This window comes from Bos javanicus, chromosome 8 (genome assembly GCF_032452875.1).
Source record: "Bos javanicus breed banteng chromosome 8, ARS-OSU_banteng_1.0, whole genome shotgun sequence".
Taxonomy (NCBI): domain Eukaryota; kingdom Metazoa; phylum Chordata; class Mammalia; order Artiodactyla; family Bovidae; genus Bos; species Bos javanicus.
This window is the reverse complement of record NC_083875.1, coordinates 101,959,720-101,984,380: the sequence shown is the minus strand read 5'-3', so window position 1 is coordinate 101,984,380 and position 24,661 is coordinate 101,959,720. Positions and strand designations below refer to the sequence as shown.

General features: G+C 44.2%; 1 long non-coding RNA gene across 1 annotated transcript; it reads right to left on the bottom strand.

The window, feature by feature from the left end:
• Positions 1 to 1,698: 1,698 nt before the first annotated feature.
• On the bottom strand, positions 1,699 to 14,533 carry LOC133253161 (uncharacterized). Its single transcript, XR_009738214.1, has 2 exons — positions 3,970 to 14,533; positions 1,699 to 3,045 (listed from the first exon to the last, which is right to left on the bottom strand). It is a non-coding gene; the product is annotated as an uncharacterized LOC133253161 (long non-coding RNA).
• Positions 14,534 to 24,661: the final 10,128 nt, after the last annotated feature.

Below are 24,661 nucleotides of genomic sequence, written 5' to 3'. Positions count from 1 at the left end.
CTACCATAGAACAATGGACAAAGAGTCCTTATCTTTACTTTCCTTTTATCATTTTCATCAAGTAGAAAGCTCTTTGGATCTAAAACAGTGGACGCAACACTGGTTGTACCGAAAGCTCGAGATGAGGGAAGAGGCAGTACCAGTTGTGGGCTCCTGGATCAGAATGGAACTTGCCCCAAAATAGTGAGGTGATTTAAGAACGAGATTTCCGAATTGCTCACGGAGAGTTTTAAGAATTCATGGGGGATAGTAAAAGAGTTTGAACACTAGAAATGGGCAGAACAGAGTACCACTTTTTAAAAGGGAAATGATAGATTCCCTGGATGGTAGGTGAATGACTTCGACATTGTTTCCGGAAATAATTTTGAAAGACATATGAAAAAAATGTTTCACGAGCACCTAGAGGAGTTCATTGCAATTAGGAAACAGCACAAGCTCATTGAGAACAAATCCTATCAGACAAATCTTATTTCCTCCATTGACATGGCTTCTCCACGGTAGACCTAGAGGGAAGGTAGACATCATGCATCAGCAGACTCTAAGTCCGTCATGGAACTTTCCCAGAAGGTTCATCTGTGCATCATCTGTGGTGTGCTGGAGTTGGCTCATGCTGGCTCACAGAGCTGTTTGTGCACATTTCTGCCCAACACCACGTTCAAGTGGCACTACACTGGTAGTTTGGAATCTGCCACGATGGGAGGAGTCTCACCACGGAAATCAGGAAATACTATAAACCATTTTTTTCCCTTGGATAGTTAGTTGTTGAACACTTGCCAGCACAACACTGTCTGTACTACAAGTATCTAGCCCAGTGCCAAGACAAAGCTGATACTCCAAAACTGTTGCCTGAAGGAACAAATAACTTGAACAAGAAACTCAGCACAGTCTCCCATAATATGACTGCAGTCAAGAGCATCTTAACTGGATGCCAGTGCAACCGAAAGAAAAAAAAAGATAAAAAGGAATAAAGGACAAAGAATCTATGTCAAAATGAAGGGAATTCTCTAAGAGGAGAATAAAAAGCTCAGTCCTGTGAGTCTTGAGTGATTTTTGTACCAACATGAGAGAATAAGTATGTTCTGTGATACAGAGAAATCTTCACCCACGAATGAACTCATCTATGAAATTGAAACAGACTCACAGACGTAGAAGACAGGATTGTGGTTGCCAAGGGGGAGGAGAGATGGGGGAGGGATGGATTGGGAGTTTGGGGTTAGCAGATGCACACTGTCATACGTAAAATGGATAAACAACAAGGTCTACAGGGTCCTACAGCACAGGGAACTACATTCGATATCCTGTGATAAACCATAGGGAAAAGAGCATTAAAAATGTATATACATAAATATATATATATCGGAGAAGGCAATGGCACCCCACTCCAGTACTCTTGCCTGGAAAATCCCATGGATGGAGGGGCCTGGTGGGCTGCAGTCCATGGGGTCGCTAAGAGTTGGACACGACTGAGCAACTTCACTTTCACTTTTCACTTTCATGCATTGGAGAAGGAAATGGCAACCCACTCCAGTGTTCTTGCCTGGAGAATCCCAGGGACGGGGAGCCTGGTGGGCTGCCGTCTATGGGGTTGCACAGAGTCGGACACGACTGAAGCGACTTAGCAGCAGCAGCAGCAGCATATATATTGGAATCAGTTTGCTGTACAGCAGAAATTAACACAACATTGTAAGTCAACTATGCTTCAATTATTTAAAAAGTTTATTTCTTATTTAAAAAAAAAGAAGTCTTCATAATCTGGAATGATGAGCTGAACCTACTGAGATGAAATTTCAGAGGCAAATGTAAAGTCCTGTTGTTGGATTAAGTGAAAACTGAAACAATAAAGCAAATCACACAAGTATAGGATGGTGGTGGGAGACCACAGCTGAGCATCCAGTGTTGTGAAGAGTGAGTCTTGGTTCTCCAAACTGGTCACGTGATGACTAAAGCACTGTGTCCAGAATCAGACACCACATATTTGAGCATTCAGAGAAGACTGACTAGAGTGATGGGAGATACAAAACTAGTCATGTGAGGCCTGATGGAAGGAATTAGGAGGTTTTCATTGGAGAAGAAATGACTCAAAGGAATATAATGTTGACATCAAATATTTGGATGACTATTAGAGCCAGGGCCATCTCACTGGCTCAACTCCAGGGCATGCCATTTACATGGTAGTCTATGTGAACAGTAGAGCTGTGCATGGTGCGTCTGAATAACCAGAGTGCTACTCCTGCATGTGGGCAAGAGGATGCTATTCCACACAGCAGAAGCCCCTGAGATTGTATTTCAGCTCAATTTCAGCAAAAACTTCACACCTCCTTCAGTTCAGTTCAGCTCAGTTCAGTCGCTCAGTCGTGTCCGACTCTTTGCGACCCCATGAACTGCAGCACACCAGGCCTCTCTGTCCATCACCAACTCCCAGAGTTCACCCAAACCCATGTCTATTGAGTCGGTGATGCCATCCAACCATCTCATCCTCCGTGGTCCCCTTCTCCTCCTGCCCTCAATCTTTCCCAGCATCAGGGTCTTTTCCAATGAGTCAACTCTTCCCATGAGGTGACCAAAGTATTGGAGTTTCAGCTTCAACATCAGTCCTTCCAATGAACACTCAGGACTGATCTCCTTTAGGATGGACTGGTTGGATCTCCTTGCATTCCAAGGGACTCTGAAGAGTCTTCGCCAATACCACAGTTCAAAAGCATCAATTCTTCAGCATTCAGCTTTCTTTATAATACAACTCTCACATCCATACATGACCACTGGAAAAACCATAGCCTTGACTAGATGGACCTTTGTTGGCAAAGTAACGTCTCTGCTTTTTAATATGCTATCTAGGTTGGTCATAACTTTCCTTCCAAGGAGCAAGTGTCTTTTAATTTCATGGCTGTAATCACCATCTGCAGTGATTTTGGAGCCCAGAAAAATAGTCAGCCACTGTTTCCACTGTTTCCCCATCTACTTGCCATGAAGTGATGGGACTGGATGCCATGAGATTCAGAGTAGAAGCTGGAAGGCCACGCGTCTTGGGATGTACAGTAGGGGGTTCTGGAAACAGAAAAACAGGAGAGTTTTATTGTATGATCTTTAATATTTTTCCAGTTCTGAGATTCACTAACCTCAGAGATGGGAGCTAACATTTATAGAGCTTCTCTTTGTGCTAAACATTGTGTTAGGTACTGTATGTGTGTGTTAGTCACTCAGTCGTGTCCGACTCTTTGTGACTCCATGGACTGTAGCCTGCCAGGCTCCTCTGTCCATGGAATTTTCCAGGCAAGAAAACTGGAGTGGGTTGCCATTTCCTTCTCCAAGGTACTATATATACCTGATTCAACCTTCAAAGCCACCCTACCAAGTGGTTGCTGTTATACTTAATTGACAGATGAAGAAATTGAGACAGGTTAATTATATGTCCATAGTCATCCAATGATTAAGTAGCTTAGCCAGTATTTAAATGTGGGATTATATGACTTATTTCTTCCTGGACCCCTGGGGCTTGGGAGGAAAGCTAACCACTTGACCCGCTCCAGGACTAGTTGGGCAGCAGGGTGATCCTGGGTAGCAGTGGTCCATATCAATATTACAGTCAGGGGGCTTGTGGAAGAAAGTTCACAGGAGAGAACACGGAGCCGTAGCTGTGGCTTCTATTGACTGGTCAGTTGTACCCATGTCTTAGAGGAAAGATTTTATTCGTTGTCAGAGTTGAACTTGCTGGATCAGACTCTTACTCTGTTCTTTCCCTTGTATTGTCTCTTCCCCGAGAGAGGGAGAGAGGAAAGAAACAGGGTCCCTGATCGCATCTCCCCTTTTGGACCTAAGGATGTGAGTCAGCAGTCTCTGTATCCCGCCTCTTCCCCTAAGACACTGAAACCCAGGTCCTGATGGTGACTCTGTGGGCTCATAAGCAGCCCCAGGATTGCCTGCATGGAACCATTGACAACCTGGAGCAAGTCACTGGGAGCTTCCACATACCTGATAAACTAGAAAGCATGATCTTTGAGTCATTCCTGCTTTACACAACCATCTGCACTGTAGATCGTGGGTGTGCACCACGTGTCACCACATGCCAGAGTCACGCCTCTCCTCCGTGGCTGCATTAGCTGGGCTGGCTGGCTCTTGAGGCCTTGGGAAGATGACTGTTGACTTGGAAAAATCAATTACCTAATGAGCCATATCAAGACTGCCATTCCTACCTGCTAATAATTTTTCAGTGTGAGAATTTGGTTGTGGGCTGATGTTATGTTTTGTGCAATTCCTTTTAATTTCTCTGGAGCCACCCCTGTTGATATGTACTCACACCTAGGATTAAAGTCTACTTATTATCTTGAGAGTCCCTTGGACTGCAAGGAGATCCAACCAGTCCATTCTGAAGGAGATCAGCCCTGGGATTTCTTTGGAAGGAATGATGCTAAAGCTGAAACTCCAGTACTTTGGCCACCTCATGTGAAGAGTTGACTCATTGGAAAAGACTCTGATGCTGGGAGGGATTGGGGGCAGGAGGAGAAGGGGATGAAAGAGGATGAGATGGCTGGATGGCATCATTGACTCGATGGACGTGAGTCTGAGTGAACTCTGGGAGTTGGTGATGGACAGGGAGGCCTGGTGTGCTGTGATTCATGGGGTCGCAAAGAGTCGGACACGACTGAGTGACTAATCTGATCTGATCTGATTATCAGAGGGAAACACCTGTCCTCAGAGTGAGCACAGCTAAAGTGACAGTCAGCGACTCATCTCTCACTTCCTTTTAGGCTCTCAAAAGCACAGTTTCTTTCTGGACTTGCTGTTTTTCCATCTGAATTATTCCCTGCCATCCAGGCACTCTGTGAAAGTGAAGTCGCTCAGTTGTGTCCGATTCTTTGCGATCCCATGGACTGTAGCCTACCAGGCTCCTCTGTCCATGGGATTTTCCAGGCCAAGAGTGCTGGAGTGGATTGCCATTTCCTTCTCCAGGGGACCTTCCCAACCTAGGAATCAAACCCAGATCTCCTGCATTGTTGGCAGACGCTTTACCATCTGAACCACCAGGGAAACCCATTTCCTTCTAAACCCCACCAATATTTCTGTTCCACCCCTTACTCCCACCCAAATTCTTTCCATGTAGGTAGATTTGCCACAGGATCATAAAAATTGGCACTGCAGATAAGGAAATAAAGCAGAGGGAGGCTCAAGCTACATAAAAGAGCAAGTGAAATGCTCTTGACACCCAATTATTATGCACCCTTAAATGAAAAACTGTTGTAATGTGTGGCGGGAATAATGGGAAGGACATTGATAGAAAGGCAGTGCCTATCCTTACTTTACTAGAAGATTCTAATGTTGTCTTGGAATTCACCAAGCCCAGAACATTATGGATAAAGGCTAAAGGAAATGGCAAGAATGCCAGAAGTGGAACTATGGTATGTACACTGGGTAACAACCCATGGTGGGCCCTGATCCCCAGCTCTGGATGCTCTTCAGATGCTTCCAGGGGTGACCCTAAAGCAGAAGGACAGTTTGGGCTTAATAATTTTTAAAAAAATACTTATTTATTTGGTTTGTCAGGTCTTAGTTTCCTTGCAGAACTTAAACTCCTCAGTTGTAGCATACAGGCTTATTTGCTCCCTAGCATGTGGGATCTGTTCCCCGACCAGGGATCCGAACCACACCCCCTGCCTTATAAGGTGGATTTTCAAGCACAGGGACACTAGGGAAGTCCCTGGGTCTAGTTCTTTACAGGCATCTCACACATCTCTGCTTCCCCATCTCACACAATGTGCCCTGTACTGGGAGGTCTGCCTCTTTCTTCTATAGCATTTGTTTGCTACACGTCATCTTTCTGCATTCACTAAAGGTACTGTGTTTGTTTGTTTGGCTGTGTTGTGAGGCTTGTTGGATCTTAGTTCCCTGACTGAGGATAGAACCTGTGTCCTCAGTAGTGAAAGCTTAGAGTCCAAACCACGGGACAGCCAGGAAAGTCCCATGAAGGTAGTGCTTGGATGCTGAGTCCGGCAATAGCTGAGTGAGGCTGACACACTGATTCTCTAACCCAAGGGCTCTTAGGATGCACTCTGCTAGAACTCTTCTCTTCTCCCATCCAAGTACTAACCAGCCCTGACCCTGCTTAACTTTCAAGATCAGATGAGATCAAGTGTGTTCCGGTGATATGGCCATAGACTCCTCCTTTTCTCTGAAAGAAAGAGATTCAACATAAAGTTTGCTACATGTAGGAGTATACCCATAGATGAAATTCCTAAAAGTGGAACTATTAGGTCATAAGGCATGTGATTTGTAATTTTCATACCCCAAATTGTACCAAAGCAGAATTCCACTAGCAGTCTCAGAGTTTCTTTTTCTGTGCCTTTGTAAATAAAATGGACTTTTAAACTTTGCCAATTTTATAGGTGAGAATATAAAATAAAGTTTGCATCTAATTATGAAAATTCATTCTTTCATCACCAGAGACTCTTTGGGAGAAGGAGACCTGCAGATGCTTCCTAGGGGTTGACTCATACCACCAAGGGTCAAGGGGATAGAAGGAAGGATGGGGAAAGGAGAGAGGCAAGAGGAGAGAAGAGTGGCAGAGAGCAAAACAGAGGTGAGGAGGGGGAGGAAGTAGTGTAGCAGTCGGTGGGGGCAGATCAGAGTGCAGCTAAAGGTTCTATTTCTGAGCTCACATGGGGCTTTCCTATTCTCTCCCCATTGGACTTATCTCCCTCCATGTGACACAAATATTTCCACCCAGCAGCTCCATTTCCTATAAATAGGGAGTTATGCTCTGGACTTTAAAGCCTCTTTTTTAAAAAAATTATTTATTTTTACTAAAAATATTTTTAAATTATTTATTTAAATTTTATTTATAATTATTTATATTTTTGGCTGCCCTGGCTCTTCACTGCTGCATGCAGGCTTTCTCTAGTTGCAGCGAGCAGGGCCTACCCTTAGCTGGGATGCACGGGCTTCTCACTGCACTGGCTTCTCTTGTTGTGGAGCACAGGCTCTAGGGGCATGGGCTTCAGTCGTCATGGCATGTGGGCTCTAGAGTGTGCAGCCACTGTAGCTGTGGTACATGGGCTTAGTTGCCCCATAGCATGTAGAATCTTCCTGGACCAGGGATCGAACCCATGTCTCCTCCATTGGCAGGCAGACTCTTAACCACTGGACCACCAGGGAGGTACCATTTAAGTATCTTGATTGCTTATTCCCATGCTAGGATCTCAGGATGGACACTGGACACGGATGCAATGACTGGCCAAGAAATCCCTGCTTAGAATGTCAGGGGAAAATGGAAAAAAAAAAGGAACTGGCAAGCTATCTATTCACAGAGGCTTCTAAACTATATCACTGATTATTCAGGATGAAAGAAATGACCACAGGGAATACTGGGTTAATCAGAAGATCTCAGAGGGGATACCACTGTTGAATCAAAAATTCTAACACTAATGTATATGGTTGGTATATGGCATTGCCAGTAAAAAGGCTAGTGGATTAGCCTTTTCAGGTTGTAAGTACAAAGGGGCTTATTCGGATCATGCTGAGTGTTGATGGTTTATGAAGTTATATGTTTTAAGGAAGGGTGGTATCTTGACCATACAGCCAGATTTCTGGTGATCCTATAAACAGCCAAATAGCTACCCTCCCCAGGGCCCAGAACATTGGTAATTGGAAGGTAATATAGGGTCCTATGTGAGTCTGGCAACTGAGTGCTCTCTACCCTTCCCTCTGCTGCAAGAGGAACAAGTTTCTACCCAAGAGCTTCACCATCCTTCGAATCCAGCTTCTTCATCTTTTTGTCTATTGTCCACATCTCTACCTAAAAAAAGTGCCCTTTACTCTACCTGACCTCACTCTCTCTGCTCACTCATAGCTTCAGCTCAGGCCTCTTGCTGCGTTTCTCTGTGTCTTTTGCCCCTCCTGTCAACTGTTCCGTATCCAATGTCTCATATTCAAAAATCCTCAAAAGATAATATCTGATTGATTGGCCTACTGCCCAGTTTAGAGACCAGCTTATAGCCTGGCTACCCTTGCGTCAGATACTGATTCAGTCAGCAGTGTCAGCATGGGACCTAAAAATGAGAAAGCCTCAGAAGGGGCTCATGAGTATGGGGCTGAACTCATTAGACTTCTTTAGGACTACCTGCCTAAACGTCTGAGTTCACACTCCAGCTCCCATACAACAGTAACTGCTTCCCTTAGGACCTTGACAGACAGGCCTGTCAGGTATGCAGGTATTTAGTGTACACTATCTCTTAGGTTCTTTACCACCTTGATTGGTGATTCCATCAGTCCCCAAATTACAACACATCTACTCTTCCAGGCTACTGGTCCTCCTTGCTATAGGGTTGCCACACTTACTGACTGTTCTAGTTAAGACGAAGATCACTATCTTTCTTTCCTCACTAGAAAGTCTTGTGTTACTGCCTCAGCTGATGCTCCATGACCAGGATGTTGCAATGTGGGAAGTGCACTGCGGAGAGGGAGGCACATTTGCTCTCCTTTCCTTACACTGTCTCAGAGGAGAAGAGAAATTTGGGGTAAATATGTTCAGTTCTTCTGCGCTCCCTGGGGGAGGGAGAGTGACTAATGGGAAGAGTAAGAATGTGGAAATCCATCTTTGGAGCAGCCTTCTCTCAGCAATGGCAGGAAGTGAAGAGGAACTAAAAAGCATCTTGATGAAAGTGAAAGTGGAGAGTGAAAAAGTTGGCTTAAAGCTCAACATTCAGAAAATGAAGATCATGGCATCCAGTCCCATGACTTCATGGGAAATAGATGGGGAAACAGTGGAAACAGTGTCAGACTTTATTTTTCTGGGCTCCAAAATCACTGCAGATGGTGACTGCAGCCATGAAATTAAAAGACACTTACTCCTTGAAAGGAAAGCTATGACCAACCTAGACAGCATATTCAAAAGCAGAGACATTACTTTGCCAACAAAGGTTCGTCTAGTCACGGCTATGGTTTTTCCTGTGGTCATGTATGGATGTGGGAGTTGGACTGTGAAGAAGGCTGAGCACCAAAGAATTGATGCTTTTGAACTGTGGTGTTGGAGAAGACTCTTGAGAGTCCCTTGGACTGCAAGGAGATCCAACCAGTCCATTCTGAAGGCGATCAGCCCTGGGATTTCTTTGGAAGCAAAGATGCTAAAGCTGAAACTCCAGTACTCTGGCCACCTCATGCGAAGAGTTGACTCATTGGAAAAGACTCTGATGCTGGGAGGGATTGGGGGCAGGAGGAGAAGGGGACGACAGAGGATGAGATGGCTGGATGGCATCACTGACTCGATGGACGTGAGTCTCAGTGAACTCCGGGAGATGGTGAAGGACAGGGAGGCCTGGTGTGCTGCGATTCATGGGGTCGCAAAGAGTCGGACGCGACTGAGCGATTGATCTGATCTGATCTGATTTCTCAGCAAACTCAGGTTCTTTGCTCCTTCGTGCAGCGAATTTACCAGTGTTCTAGAGAGGAATGATCACAATTTGGGGGAAAATAAAAAGTCTGGGGATGTGAAGCCATAGTCTCCTTTATCAGCCATAAAGCTCTTATTTTGATCTTGGTCTGAGGAATGCCTACAACTACATCTTTGGGAGCTGACTTAAGAGGGAGAAGTCTGAGTAATGAACACCATCTCTTTCCCAAAACACTGCCGTCACTGGGCCCGGATGCTTGAGAAAGCATGTCACCCCAGCTCTGAGTACAGGACACGGTGATTTGCCTTAAGAGTCCCAAAGTAAAACCTGAGAAAAGAAGGACACGCTTGCTGCAGGAATACTGGCCTCTACCAGGGAGTCCCAGGTCCACGACTCTACCCAGAAAGGTACTCCCTCCCCTCACCTTCCTCTGTGGCTTAATGCATTTAAACATGCACTAGTTTTGGTGTCAGAAGATTTGAACTCAAACTTCAGCCGTGCTGATTATTAGCTGCATAACTTCGCACAGGTGAGTATACTTCCGAGTCTCAGTTTCTCCATCTTTAAAATGGGCCTTGTGATACCTACTTCAGAGAGTCCTTGTGAATATTTCATTCAATGAGAAAACAAGCGGGAACCATGTTTGTCAGCTCTACCGTTGGCAGTGAAAGTGAAGTCACTCAGTCGTGTCCGACTCTTTGCAACCCCATGGACTGTAGCCTATCAGGCTCTTCCGTCCATGGGATTTTCCAGGCAAGAGTACTGGAGTGGGTTGCCATTGCCTTCTGCAGGGGATCTTCCCAGCCCAGAGATCGAACCTGGGTCTCCTGCTTTGCAGGCAGACGCTTTACCCTCTGAGCCACCAGGGAAGCCCTACCGTTGGCAGTGGTTGCCATCAGTTCTGAGGATGAGGGACTTCCCTGATGGTCAAGTGGTTAAAAATCTGCCTTCCGATGCAGGGGACACAGGTTCGATCCCTGGTTTGGGAACTAAGATCCCGTGTGCCAGGGCACAACCAAGCCCCTGCACTCTGACTACTGAGCCCACATGCCACAACTGGAGAGCCTGAGCACCACAGTGAAGCTCCCACATGCCTCAGTTAAGACCAGATGCAGCCAAATAAATAAATGTTTACAAAAAAAAAGAAAACAAAACCACACAAAAAAGCTTGAGGATAAGCACACTCTCTTTACCCACCCACCTCCCTCTGCTTTCCTATTAGATTCTTGTGGTCCCAGGAAGGAGGCGAAAAAGACACAGTCGTTCTCTCCATAAATGTACCATTGTTAAGTTTCCCATGAGTCCCTTGATATAGAGCAAAAGAAGAACTGGAGCCTCAGCCAGGCCAACTGGGGCCAAATTAACCTTGCAAGTGGGAATTCTGAAAAGAGTAGGGAATCTGTTTGTGGCTCTCATCATCTGTAAAATGAATATAGTCATGCCAAACTCATTAGGTTCTTGGAAGCAAGAAATAGGCTTATGGACCTGGCATGTGATTAGATCATCAAATGTTACTTTTCTTTTTTTCATTAAACACTGAGTAAGACACTCTGTCCATGGAATTCTTCTCCAGGCAAGAATACTGAAGTGGGCAGCCATTCCCTTCTCCAAGGAATCTTCCTGACTAGGGATTGAATCCAGGTCTCCTGCATTGCAGGTGGATTATTTACAATTTGAGCCACCAGGGAAGCCTAAGTAAGACACTACTCCTCAGAAATGTTTCTTATGGAATGAACTTGCTCTGCGTAAGTGCAACTTTTGAGGCCCTCACTACAAAGGAAGTGAGCAAATGTCAAAGCCAACCTTGAATTCAGATCAAGAAGATACAGTCATGTGACATCTTAGACAGATTTGAGTTTGATCATTCTTTCAAAAGGAGACTTCCACGGGGTCGCTGTGTTTAAGACTCCACACTCCCGAAGCAGGGGTCCCAGGTTCAATCCCTGTTCAGGGAGCTAGATAGCACATGCGACAACGAAAGATCCCACGTGTCTTGACTAAGACTCAGCACAGCCAGATAAGTAAATATTGAGGGCTTCCCAGGAGGCATAAGTAGTAAAGAACATGCCTGCCAATGCAGGAGATGTAAGAGATGAGGGTTCAATCCCTGGGTGGGGAAGATCCCCTGGAAAAGGAAATCGCAACCCATTCCAGTATTCTTGCCTAGAGGATTCCATGGACAGGGGAGCTGTACAGTCCAGCAGGTTGCACAGAATTGGACGTGACTGAGCAGCTTTGTACAAGTATGTTCTTTCAAATACCAGAAAAAAAAAATGATTAGCAGTGACTTTTCATAGATTAAAAGTAATTAGAAAGCCTTGGGAGTTCTGTGCCCACAGTCAAGCTGGGAATGATATTGAGATCCACCTCTGCTCTCCTGGATCTAGACCCCTGCTCTAGCCTAAGCCTCAGTGTCTCCACCTAAAATAGAGTGAAGGTCTCTTCATTTACCTGGTCTTGGCCTTAACAGAACTCATCTCAGGTCCTTCCTTCAAACAGCTTCCCTACTGTTGCCAGTTCAATTCTCCCAGTGTAATTATATCCGTTCCCTGCTCAGAAACCTGAGCCAGCTCCATAATCACACTTCCTAGAGATGTCTTCATTTTCTTCTTTTCATGTGTCCTTCAGCCCTTTCAATGCAACTGGTACCTAGATGAATCAGGCAGAGTCATCAGTTGCAAGACAAAGAAACTGTATCTGGATATAGGGCACTTTGTAGATTAATTGACAAGACCAGAGAACAAGTCACTGCTCCGCATTTCCAGGGACCCAAAACCGTGCCTCAGAACTCAATTTATGAGAAAATCACCCAAGTTGCTTCCCCTGAACACTAACCAAATACTGTGGTTTCTCTGCTGTCACTTCTATGTAAGAAATTCGATTTTATTGCAAACAAAACAGCAGCTAATATCTGTGGCATCTCTTAACCAAGAACTCAGCCTTGAGGACTCTGAGAGTCAGATACTAGTTACTTTCAGTTCAGTTCAGTTGCTCAGTCGTGTCTGACTCTTTGCGACCCCATGGATCGCAGCACGCCAGGCCTCCCTGTCCATCACCGACTCCCGGAGTTTACTCAAACTGATGTCGTGATGCCATCCAGCCATTTCATCCTCTGTCATCCCCTTCTCCTCCTGCCCCCAATCCCTCCCAGCATCAGAGTCTTTTCCAATGAGTCAACTCTTTGCATGAGGTGGCCAAAGTACTGGAGTTTCAGCTTTAGCATCTTTGCTTCCAAAGAAATCCCAGGGCTGATCTCCTTCAGAATGGACTGGTTGGATCCGCTTGCAGTCCAAGGCACTCTCAAGAGTCTTCTCCAACACCACAGTTCAAAAGCATCAATTCTTCGGCGCTCAGCTTTCTTCACAGTCCAACTCTCACATCCATACATGACCACTGGAGAAACTATAGCCTTGACTAGACGGACCTTTGTTGGCAAAGTAATGTCTCTGTTTTTCAATATTCTATCTAGGTTGGTCATAACTTTCCTTCCAAGGAGTAAGTGTCTTAATTTCATGGCTGCAATCACCATCTGCAGTGATTTTGGAACCCCCCAAAAATAAAGTCTGACACTGTTTCCACTGTTTCCCCATCTATTTCCCATGAAGTGATGGGACCAGATGCCATGATCTTTGTTTTCTGAATGTTGAGTCTTAAGCCAACTTTTTCACTCTCCTCTTTCACTTTCATCAAGAGGCTCTTTAGTTCCTCTTCACTTTCTGCCATAAGGGTGGTGTCATCTGCATATCTGAGGTTATTGATATTTCTCCCGGGCAATCTTGATTCCAGCTTGTGCTTCTTCCAGCCCAGGGTTTCTCATGTACTCTGCGTATAAGTTAAATAAGCAGGGTGACAATATACAGCCTTGACGTACTCCTTTTCCTATTTGGAACCAGTCTGTTGTTCCATGTCCAGGTCTAACTGTTGCTTCCTGACCTGCATATAGGTTTCTCAAGAGGCAGGTCAGGTGGTCTGGTATTCCCATCTCTTTCAGAATTGTCCACAGTTTATTGTGATACACACAGTTAAAGGCTTTGGCCTAGTCAATAAAGCAGAAATAGATGTTTTTCTGGAACTCTCTTTCTTTTTCCATGATCCAGCGGATGCTGGCAATTTGATCTCTGGTTCCTCTGCCTTTTCTAAAACCAGCTTGAGCATCTGGAAGTTTATGGTTCACTTATTGCTGAAGTCTGACTTGGAGAATGTTGAGCATTACTTTACTAGCATGTGAGAAGAGTGCAATTGTGTGGTAGTTTGAGCATTCTTTGGCATTGCCTTTCTTTGGGAATGGAATGAAAATTGACCTTTTCCAGACCTGTGGCCACTGCTGAGTTTTCCAAATTTGCTGGCATATTGAGTGCAGCACTTTCACAGCATCATCTTTCAGGATTCGAAATAGCTCAACTGGAATTCCATCACCTCCACTAGCTTTGTTTGTAGTGATGCTTTCTAAGGCCCACTTGACTTCACATTCCAGGATGTCTGGCTCTAGGTGAGTGATCACACCATCATGATTATCTGGGTCATGAAGCTCTTTTTTGTAGTTTTCTGTGTATTCTTGCCACCTCTTCTGAGTATCTTCTGCTTCTGTTAGGTCCATACCATTTCTGTCCTTTATCGAGCCCATCTTTGCATAAAATGTTCCCTTGGTATCTCTGATTTTCTTGAAGAGATCTCTAGTCTTTCCCATTCTGTTGTTTTCCTCTATTTCTTTGCATTGATCACCGAGGAAGGCTTTCTTATCTCTCCTTGCTATTCTTTGGAACTCTGCATTCAGATGCTTATATCTTTCCTTTTCTCCTTTGCTTTTCACTTCTCTTCTTTTCACAGCTATTTGTAAGGCCTCCCCAGACAGCCATTTTGCTTTTTTGCATTTCTTTTCCATGGGGATGGTCTTGATCCCTGTCTCCTGTACAATGTCACGAACCTCATTCCATAGTTCATCAGGCACTCTATCTATCAGATCTAGGCCCTTAAATCTATTTCTCACTTCCACTGTATCATCATAAGGGATTTGATTTAGGTCATACCTGAATGGTCTAGTGGTTTTCCCTACTTTCTTCAATTTAAGTCTGAATTTGGCAACAAGGAGTTCATGATCTGAGCCACAGTCAGCTCCTGGTCTTGTTTTTGCTGACTGTATAGAGCGTCCCCATCTTTGGCTGCAAAGAATATAATCAATCTGATTTCGGTGTTGACCATCTGGTGATGTCCATGTGTAGAGTCTTCTCTTGTGTTGTTGGAAGAGGGTGTTTGCTATGACCAGTGCATTCTCTTGGCAAAACTCTATTAGCCTTTGCCTTGCTTCATTCTGTACTCCAAGGCTAAATTTGCCTGTTACTCCAGGTGTTTCTTGACTTCCTACTTTTGCATTCCAGTCCCCTATAATGAAAAGGACATCTTTTTTGGGTGTTAGTTCTAAAAAGTCTTGTTACTTTGCTGAGAGAGAAAAAAAAAAAAAAAAACGTGCATTACTACGTCCTTATATTGGGCACTTGAAATCAATATCTCCATGGATAAGCCTACTTGGTAGAGTCTGGGTTATGCGTGTCCGACTTTTTGTGACTATACAGTCCATGGAATTCTCTAGGCCAGAATACTGGAGTGGGTAGCCTTTCCCGTCTCCCGGGGATCTTCCCAGCTCAGGGATCGAACCCAGGTCTCCTGCATTGTAGGTGGATTCTTTACCAGCTGAGCTATCGAGGAAGCCCTCTTTATGCCACAATTGCCAGAAAAGCTGCAGCAGAGGGCCTTTGGGGCTTTCATCTTAGGGGTAGGGAGTGGAACTTTTAAGGTGTTTTTTATTCTTATTGATTAGTTGTTCAGTCTTGTCTGACTCTTTGTGACCCCATGGACTGTAGCCCTCCAGACTCCTCTGTCCATGGGATTTTCAGTGGAGAATACTGGAGTGGGTTGCCATGTCTTCCTTCTGGGGATCTTCCTGACCCAGGGATTGAACCTGCTTCTCCTGCACGTTTCTCCTGCATTGCAGGCGGATTCTTTTACCCCTGAGTCACCAGACAAGCTCTATAAGGTAGTAAATTTCTAAAATATACCAAGGCTGCTCAAAAATTTAAAGGGCAGCTACAAAATTTGACAAAATATCTACAGCATAGCCAATCCTTTGTTTGCCCACCATCAGCACAGACCATCTATTATTCTTAAGCTTACCAATAAAAACTTTCCTGCCAGAGATAATCCAACTACTCCTCAAATAAAAACAGGTATATACACTGTCCAGAAAAGGAGACAAGTCAAGGTCTCGTTAGTTAGGGCATGCAGTTTCAAGCCCAGGATTTACGGGTGATGCACATCCTTTTGCTAGCTCTATCTGTGTTCTGTCTCATATCCTATAACCTACAGACTACATTGTAAAGATAACCACGGCACTATACCCCTCCATATAAGTTAGTAAGAGAGGGGAAAAGAGGGGAAAGGTTAATTAGTTATGACACATCAGGGAAAAAATACAAGTACACGTTATAGCCTCCTCCCCACCACAGGCTTTCCAGGTGGCTCAGCTGGTAAAGAATTCTCTCCAATGCAGGAGACTGCCTGCAGTGCAGGAGACCCGAGTTAGATCCTTGGGTGGGGAAGATGCCCTGGAGAAGGAAACGGCAACTCATGGACGGAAATCCCATGGACAGAGGAGGCTGGCAGGCTACAGTCCATTGTGGCCCAAGAGATGGAAATGACTTTGCAACTAAACCACTACCACCTCCCCACCAGAATTGGTCAAATGGTCAGAATTGGTATTTATATGTCTTCTTTCCTCCGTCATCTACCCCAGGCTCCTTTGCCCTCAGTTAGCATATTGACTGATTGCTCCTATACTAGCTGTGGTGATCTAAATCTATATTTGTGTGTATTTTGATTTCTGTGGTTTTTCACTCAAAACTGCAGCTTAAACGAGGCTGACTGGTTATTTAAAAAAAAACAAACCAAAACTCTGTATGAGATCATAGGTATGTGTCAAGGAAGAGGTGGCAGTGAGACAGAGGCACATTGAGAATTTGAGCTATCTGCATCTGTAATTTGTTCAAGCCTTTGGGTCATTCTGATGAGGTGTTCTTAAGTATGCTTGACTTTCTGACTTGGTGGGTCAGAAAACATCCAGTCCACAAGAGATGGTGCATGTTTCATGAATTCTTGCTATCCACTGACAGGAATCCAATCACCATGTAGCAATAACAAGCCCAGACTCCCTCTCAAAAGGAAGATAGTTACATGCCAAAGAGTACGTGGCTTTTCTTTGAAACCCAGGGGACTCTGTTGCACTTCTTCACTGAGGTTTGCCACAGATGCCATACAGCATCTTGGACCTACATGCTGACATCAGACATCACTGGATCTACAGGAATCCTAAGTGTAAAGTGTTAAAAAACTGTCAGGAAGCATTTAACAGGAGGCTTCCTGTGTGCTGTTTTGGATCTGTCAGGAATTCTGTTCCTTATTAATTCCTGAATATTCAGGAATTAAGAGGAGAGGCAAGCCTCTCCCGGGGGTTGAGGGATCCAGGCATTTCCTTCATTAGTTTTTCTGTACGGTGATAAGTACTCTCTTCCTTCTTGTGAACCATATGGTAAAAGTGATTGTTTGCAACCCTCTCTCTCTCTTTAATATGGATCACCTATGTTTTATAATTCTGGAATTTTAATCTTTATCTTTGCTGAGAATAACTACAGTATATATGCCCACACCATGTTGATTAAAACACCTTTGCTCCATCAGAGCTCTGGTCCCCGTGTCTTTCTCTCTCTCTTTTTCAGGCTGATCCTCTGGAGCGCAGAGGCTCTGAGTTCACTTTCCTGCCCAGGCTTCTAAGACCCTCTCAAGAAGGCTCTGCACCTTCACCCCATCAAGAGGGCACCTGAGGCCTCCATGAACAGAGCAAGCCTCGTGCCAGGGGCTTTATTGGCTTTCTGCATAAACCAAGGAATATCAACCTCTTTCTCTCTTCTCTACTTTCTTATCAGTCGACTCCAGACCACTAGTTCCAGTACATTAAAAGACCTCAACAAAAAACAGCTGGGGAGTATTCTCTTTACTCTGAGTCTAGCTCAATCCCGAAAGCCTTTTGGGTCATGCAGTAAAAGGATATAGCATGTTTAAATGTGGTACATAGCACCTCTAAAATCTAAAGAAGTAATGTGTTTCTTTTTTTTTAAACTGAAGTATAGTGGTTCAGACCATAAAGAATTTGCCTGCAATGCAGGAGACTCAGGTTCTGTTCCTGGATGGGGAAGATCCCCTGGAGAAGGGAATGAGTACCCACTCCAGTACTCTTGCCTGGAAAACTTCATGGACAGAGAAGCCTGGCAGGTTATAGTCCATGGGATCTCAAAGTGTCGGACACGATTGAGCATGCACGTTTACCTTTAGAGTTGATTGGTGTTTCAGGTGTACAGCAAAGTGATTCAGGTATCTATTGGTCATCTCTTTTTTAGGTTCTTTTCCATTATAGGTTATTGCAAGACATTGAATATAGTTCCCTGTTCTGTAAGTCAGTCCTTTTTGTTTATCTAATTCTATATATAGTGTATATCTGTTAATCCCAAGTTCCTAATTTATCCCTACACTACTGCCCTCCTGCCTGTGTTTCTTTCTTAATAGTATAAGTTACAAGATACACTCAACTTTTCCTTTGAGAGTAATATTCCAATTTCTGAACTTTATGAGGAATTTAAACTTTAATCAGGCGGCAGCCCCCTGACTTTTCAGTGGCTACATCTCTCACTTTTGGAGAAGGAAATGGAAACCCACTCTAGCATTCTTGCTAGAATCCCATGGACAGAGGAGCCTGACAGGCTACAGTCCATGGGATTGCAAAGAGTCAGACACAACTTGGTGACTAAGCAACAACAACTACAGACTCTCACTTTAGATACTAGTCAAAGTATCTAGAGCATCTGCTACACGCTGGCTTCCAAGTCTTGTTAGTTTGATGTCATCAACATAAGAAGCCAACATGATGTCATGTGAAATAGGGAGTAAGTCAAGCATGGACTAAATTGTGGCCCAGATGCAGAGTTGACATAATCCCAAGGCAAGACAGTGGAGATGGACAGCTCTTCCTGCCATGTGAAAACAAATTGCAACTAACACTTTCTTCCTATTTGAATAGACAGAATAGTTACTACATCCAAAGTTGAAAGTGAAAGTCACTCAGTCGTGTCCAACTCTTTGAGACCTCATGGACTGTCCATGGAATTCTCTAGGCCAGAATACTGGAGAGGGTAGCCTTTCCCTTCTCCAGGGGATCTTCCCAACCCAGGGATTGAACCCAGGTCTCCTGCATTGCAGGTTGGATTCTTTACCAGCTGAGCCACAAGGGAAGCCCAAAATATTGGAGTGGGTAGCTTATCCCGTCTCCAGGGGATCTTCCTGACCCAGGAATTGAACCAGGGTCTCCTGCATTGCAGGCAGATTCTTTACCAACTGAGCTATCAGGGAAGTCCCAAAGTTGCATACCAGATGTTAGGAACTGTACTGGTTTACTCTAGTAAAGAGGCCACATCTGGGACATCAGGTGCAATTTGAGTCACTAGCTAATTAAGGTTTTAATAATCCTCTGTCACCAAGGTTATTTTGTAACAGTTGTGCTGCTGGAGAAGACTCTTGAGAGCCCCTTGGACAGCAAGGAGATCAAACCAGTCAATTCTAAAGGAAATCAACCCTGAAGATTCACTGGAAGAACTGGGGCTGAAGCTGAATCTCCAGTACTTTGGCTAACTAATGTGAAGAGCCAACTCATTGGAAAAGACCCTGATGCTGGGAAAGATTGAGGTCAGAAGAAGAGGGCAACAGAGGATGAGAGGGTTGGGTGGCATCAACGACTCAATGGACATGAGTTTGAGCAAACTCTGGGAGATAGTGAAGGACAGGGAAGCCTGGTGTTCTGTAGTCCATGGGGCAAAGAGTTGGACACAACCGAGTGACTGAACAACAATAAAGGGAAAGAATCTGAAAAAACTAGATATTTATGTATTCCCTGATAGCTCAGTCAGCAAAGAATCCACCTGCAATGCAGGAGACCCTGGTTCGATTCCTGGGTTGGGAAGATCCGCTAGAAAAAGGATAGGCTACCCACTCCAGTATTCTTGGGCTTCCCTAGTGCCTCAGCTGGTAAAGAATCCATGTGCAACCCAGGAGACCTGGGTTTGATCCCTGGGTTGGGAAGATCCCCTGGAGAAGGGAAAGGCTACCCACTCCAGTATTCTTGCTTGGAGAATTCCATGGACTGTATAGTCAGTCCATGGGGTCGCAGAGAGTTGGACACGACTGAGTGACTTGCACTGCACTTGCATAATTGAATCACTTTGCTGTGCACCTGAAACTCACACATTTTAAATCAACTAGACTTCAATTTTAAACGAGTCACAATAAAAAATAATCCCCTGTATTTTTTCAAGATCTATCTGATAGTTGCATAGACAAAATAGATATGTTAAAAGGGATATGATAAAAACCATAATCCCCACAACTCTCAGTCCTTTTTTGATTTCATTGCACATGCATTTCTGAGACTCTTCCAGGAATGAGGCACTGTTTTGGGGTTATTCTTGCAGTGGGGAGGGGAAGCTCTGATGATGTGTTAACACCATAGCTACTAGCCACATGAGCACTTGAAATGTGGTTTGTAATGAAGTATTCTGTAATAGTCTGTAATGAAGTATTCTGTAAGTGTAAAAAAAAATATGCATCATATTTTGAAGACTTGTTGAGGTCCTTTAATGGACCGGAACCTGGTGGTCCAGAGTTGACTCATAAGAAAGTCAAGGAGAGAGAAAGAGGCTGATATTCCTTGGTTTACACAGAAAGCCAATAAAGCCCCTGGCACGAGGCTTGCTCTGTTCACGTAGGCCTCAGGCGCCCTCTTGATGGGGTGAAGGCACAGAGCGCCTTCTCGAGAGTGTCTTAGAAGCCTGGGCAGGAAAATGAACTCAGAGAGCCTCTGCACTCCAGGGGATCAGCCTGAAAAAGAGAGAGAGAGAGAGAGAGAGAGAGAGAGAAAGCAAGACACGGGGACCAGAGCTCTGATGGAGCAAAGGTGTTTTATTCAACATTGTATAGGTATTCATACCGTCTTACAAGATAGCTATTTTCAGCAGAGATAAAATCAAAACTTACAAGGAAACATGAGGTCATCCATATGAAAGAGAGAGAGTTGTAAATAATCACTTTTACCATATGGTTCATAAAAAGGAAGAGGGTACTTATCACTGTATAGAAAAACTAATGAAGGAAATGCCTGGATTCCTCAGCCCCCCGGGAGAGGCTTGCCTCTCCTCTTAATTTCTGAATATTCAGGAATTAATAAGGAACAGAATTCCTGACAGATCCAAAACAGCACACAGGAAGCCTCCTGTTAAATGCTTCCTGACAAAGACTTAGTACAAAAACAGGTATATTAAGAAGTTTTGTATTAAATGTATATTGCAATGATAGTATTTTGGATATATCATGTGAAATAAAATATCCTATTAAAGTTAATGTCATGTCACTCGTTTCTTCTTGTCTTTTAAAAATATGGCCACTAGAAAAGTTAAAATTAGATTTATGTCTCACTTTATATGTCCATGTAGCAACTACTTGAAGGCTTCAATTGCTTTTCTTACCATAATAGCTTTCACGACAGAGGAAATTGGAAATTAGGCCAGTGATTGAATTTATCTATTCCAGCTACATGCATAACCTCAAGATGAGTTTGGGATCTTGTAGTGTCCATGGTAAAGCTGAGTAAAACGAATGCATTTATAATTCAAACACCATAGCCTGCAACTGACTTGTAAGCCATAGTGACATTCTAGTTCACCTTTATTTCAAAGCCAAGGGTTGAGGTTTTTTTTCCCTAAATGTACATTTACCCTGATAAATAGCTGTCTCTTTGGAGAAGGGGAAGAGTGAGAGGCACAGTACAAACCTGTCACGTTATCAGAGTCTTTGGTCAGGGGTATGCAACCTTCCTTTCATTTAAGGGGTTCAGAGTTTCTGAAATAAATCAGGCTTGGGGATTGAGGAAGGAAGTGGCGTTCTGTATAGTAGCAGCCCAAGTAAGGTCTCTTTCCAGCAGACTGTTCGCTTTTATCTTTCCCCAGGGGCTTGTGATGGTGGTGGTTCATAAATCAAGTAAAACCTTGTGGTTGGCTGTCTTTGTTTCGCTTCTGGATCTTCTGTTTAGGTAATTGGATACCATAGTACTTTTGCCAATTATGATAATTATCCATACCATGCCTCAGAGGGTTAAGTCTGATGCTTGGCCTTGCTTAACTGTCCTGCCCTTTTCTTATTACCATTGTTGGAAATCAAGGAGATGATTTCAGGACAGCTAGTTCCTCCCATCTGCATTCCTGGCCTGTATGTGCTTTTCAAAGTTTCTAGCTCTTCTAAACTGATGTATTTTTGGATGGTACTGTGATATGAGCACAGATCAGATCAGATCAGATCAGTTGCTCAGTCGTGTCCGACTCTTTGCGACCCCATGAATCGCAGCACGCCAGGCCTCCCTGTCCATCACAACTCCTGGAGTTCACTCAGACTCACATCCATCGAGTCAGTGATGCCATCCAGCCATTTCATCCTCTGTCGTCCACTTCTCCTCTTGCCCCCAATCCCTCCCAGCATCAGAGTCTTTTCCAATGAGTCAACTCTTCACATGAGGTGCCCAAAGTATTGGAGTTTCAGCTTTAGCATCATTCCTTCCAAAGAAATCCTAGGGCTGATCTCCTTCAGAATGGACTGGTTGGATCTCCTTCGGCGCTCAGCTTTCTTCACAGTCCAACTCTCACATTCATACATGACGACAGGAAAAACCATAGCCTTGACTAGACGGACCTTCATTGGCAAAGTAATGTCTCTGCTTTTGAATATTCTATCTAGGTTGGTCATAACTTTCCTTCCAAGGAGTAAGCATCTTTTAATTTCATGGCTGCAGTTACCATCTGCAGTGATATGAGCACAGTGGGCTCCATATATGGGTTCAACATCCAGCGATACAGAGGGCCAGCTGTGTACTATGCCATTTTATATAAGAAATTTGAGCATCTGTGGATTTTGGTATCACCAAGGCCTGAGGAGTGGGGATGAGGGTGTCCGGGAACCAGTTCCCTGCAGATCCTGAGGAATGGCTATATTCTTGATCTCTACTGGGAAGAAGACTGAATCACCTATGATAAATCCACTCCTAAATCCCTATCTTCCTAAGTCTTTCTATTTGTTCCTCTCTATTAAACCCTGGAATTTCTGACTTCTTGGCTTATTTGATGTGGTCCATCTTTGAGTCAGTTCTCAGTCTGCCAGCTGAGAAAAACAATTAGATTCACTCCAGCTGCTGGAGCTATCTTTTCATCCAACATCTCTGGAAAGAATACCAGATCGAAAAATAGAGTCTAATCTTTATTTATGTCTTTCTTTCCTTAGCCAAGCCCTTAATCTCACATACATTCTCCAAGGTTTTGCTGATAAATTAGGAAAGACTTAAAGTCTTTTTATGTCTTAAACTTATTCCTGGTTCTGGGTCCCTGGGGACATGCTAGGCTATAATTCTCATTATAAGTCTGAAGTCAATCAGAGATGATAAGGATCTGGAGAGAATTGGCTCCCTCTTGCAAAGTAAATATCTATAGCAAGATCACTGTAGGTTCCCCGACAGGAGAGGAGGAGAAAGAGGAAGGGGAGGAGGGAGAAGGGAGGGGAAGGTATTAGGGGAAAGGAGGAGCTGAATCAGCTGCCAAGAGAGGCTCAGTGGGGATTTGGGATACTCTGAGTCACATGAATTCCCCGAAGTCAGTTCTTGGCACCAGCTTCTTTCTGGTCAATGCCATAACTTTTGCAATAGACTTGATGAAGCTCTGAATTTAACTAAGGTTTGAATTTAATATGCTTCAGAATCAAACTTTGAATGTTAGGAAGCATCAGGGAATGCAAGCTGGCCATCACATGCATGAGTGTGAAGGAGACCAGACAGGAAGAGTAAGTCAGTAGCACTGAGAGCAGCCAGCCATACAATGGAAGCAACTAGAGAGTGATGCCCTGGATTACTCTGGTAAAGCTGGGGAGTCAGATGAAGTGGCTGTGATCCTGACATGGACTTTTCTTGGCTGTCAGCCTTCTGGGATCTTAGGGGATCAGACCCTCTAAAGGCAGACTTGGAGGGACTTCCCTGGTGGTTCAATGGTTAAGAATTTCCTTTGCAATGCAGGGGACACAGGTTCAATCCCTGAATGGGGGACTAAGACCCCACGTGCTGTGGGTCTATGGAGCCCAAGCCCCACTACGAAAGATACCACGTGACACAGGAAGACCAAATGCAGCCAAAGAAGTAAAATAGAGCAAAAAAAAAAAAAAAAGGAGACTGGGTTTTTATGGTACAAAAAAGCATTCTCGTTGTAGAAAGTTAGCAGCTTATAAGTGATACATTCCCATCTGACCTGTACAAAAGGAAAAAAAAGAAAAGCTTCTATCCACACTTGGGTCACAGGGCTGTATAGGGTTTCTGTAAATAAATAGAATTCCTCATTGGGATTAGAGAAGCAACTTCCCTGCTAGCTTCTCTGCCTTCAAGTTCATCCTGTCTACAAGCTCATTCATCTCCAGACAGCAGCCAGAGATATCTTTCAAACACATGAAACAGCTCCCCACTGCCTTCAGAATAAAGCCCAAGCTCTTTAACCAGGCTCTCAAACCTCTGCACGCTCTGCTCTGCTGACATCTCCAGCATCATCTCATTGTCCCCACCTCCATGCTTATCCCTATTCTCAACCCTATAGCTTTTCACTGAAAGATGACACACGTTCTTTGTTTCCTTAATTCATTAATTGATCGATTTTGGGGTCTTTGTTGCTGTGTGCAGGCTTTCTCTAGCTGCAAAGAGATGGGGCTACTCTTCATTGTGATGCATAGGTTTCTCATTGCAGTGACTTCTCTTGCTGTGGATCACAGACTCTATTAGGTCCACGGGCTTCAGTAGTTGTGGTACACTGGCTTAGTTGCCCGTTGACATGTGGAATCTTCCCCGACCAGGGATCAAACCCATGTCCCCTACAGTGGCAGGCGGATGCTTATCCACTGTACAACCAGGGAAGTCCCTGATACAACTTCTTACAGGACTCTGGAGCTGATGGGGAGAAATGTTCTTCAAAAAGGCACAGCCTTCTAATGAGGGTGGATGCTGTCCAAAGGAAGATCATAATCACAAATTTTCTGCTAGGCTTTTTTATGACTAAAGGATAAATTGTTCCTTTTGTTCAGCTATCCTGGTGGACTTTGGATGGGCAGAGGTGAGT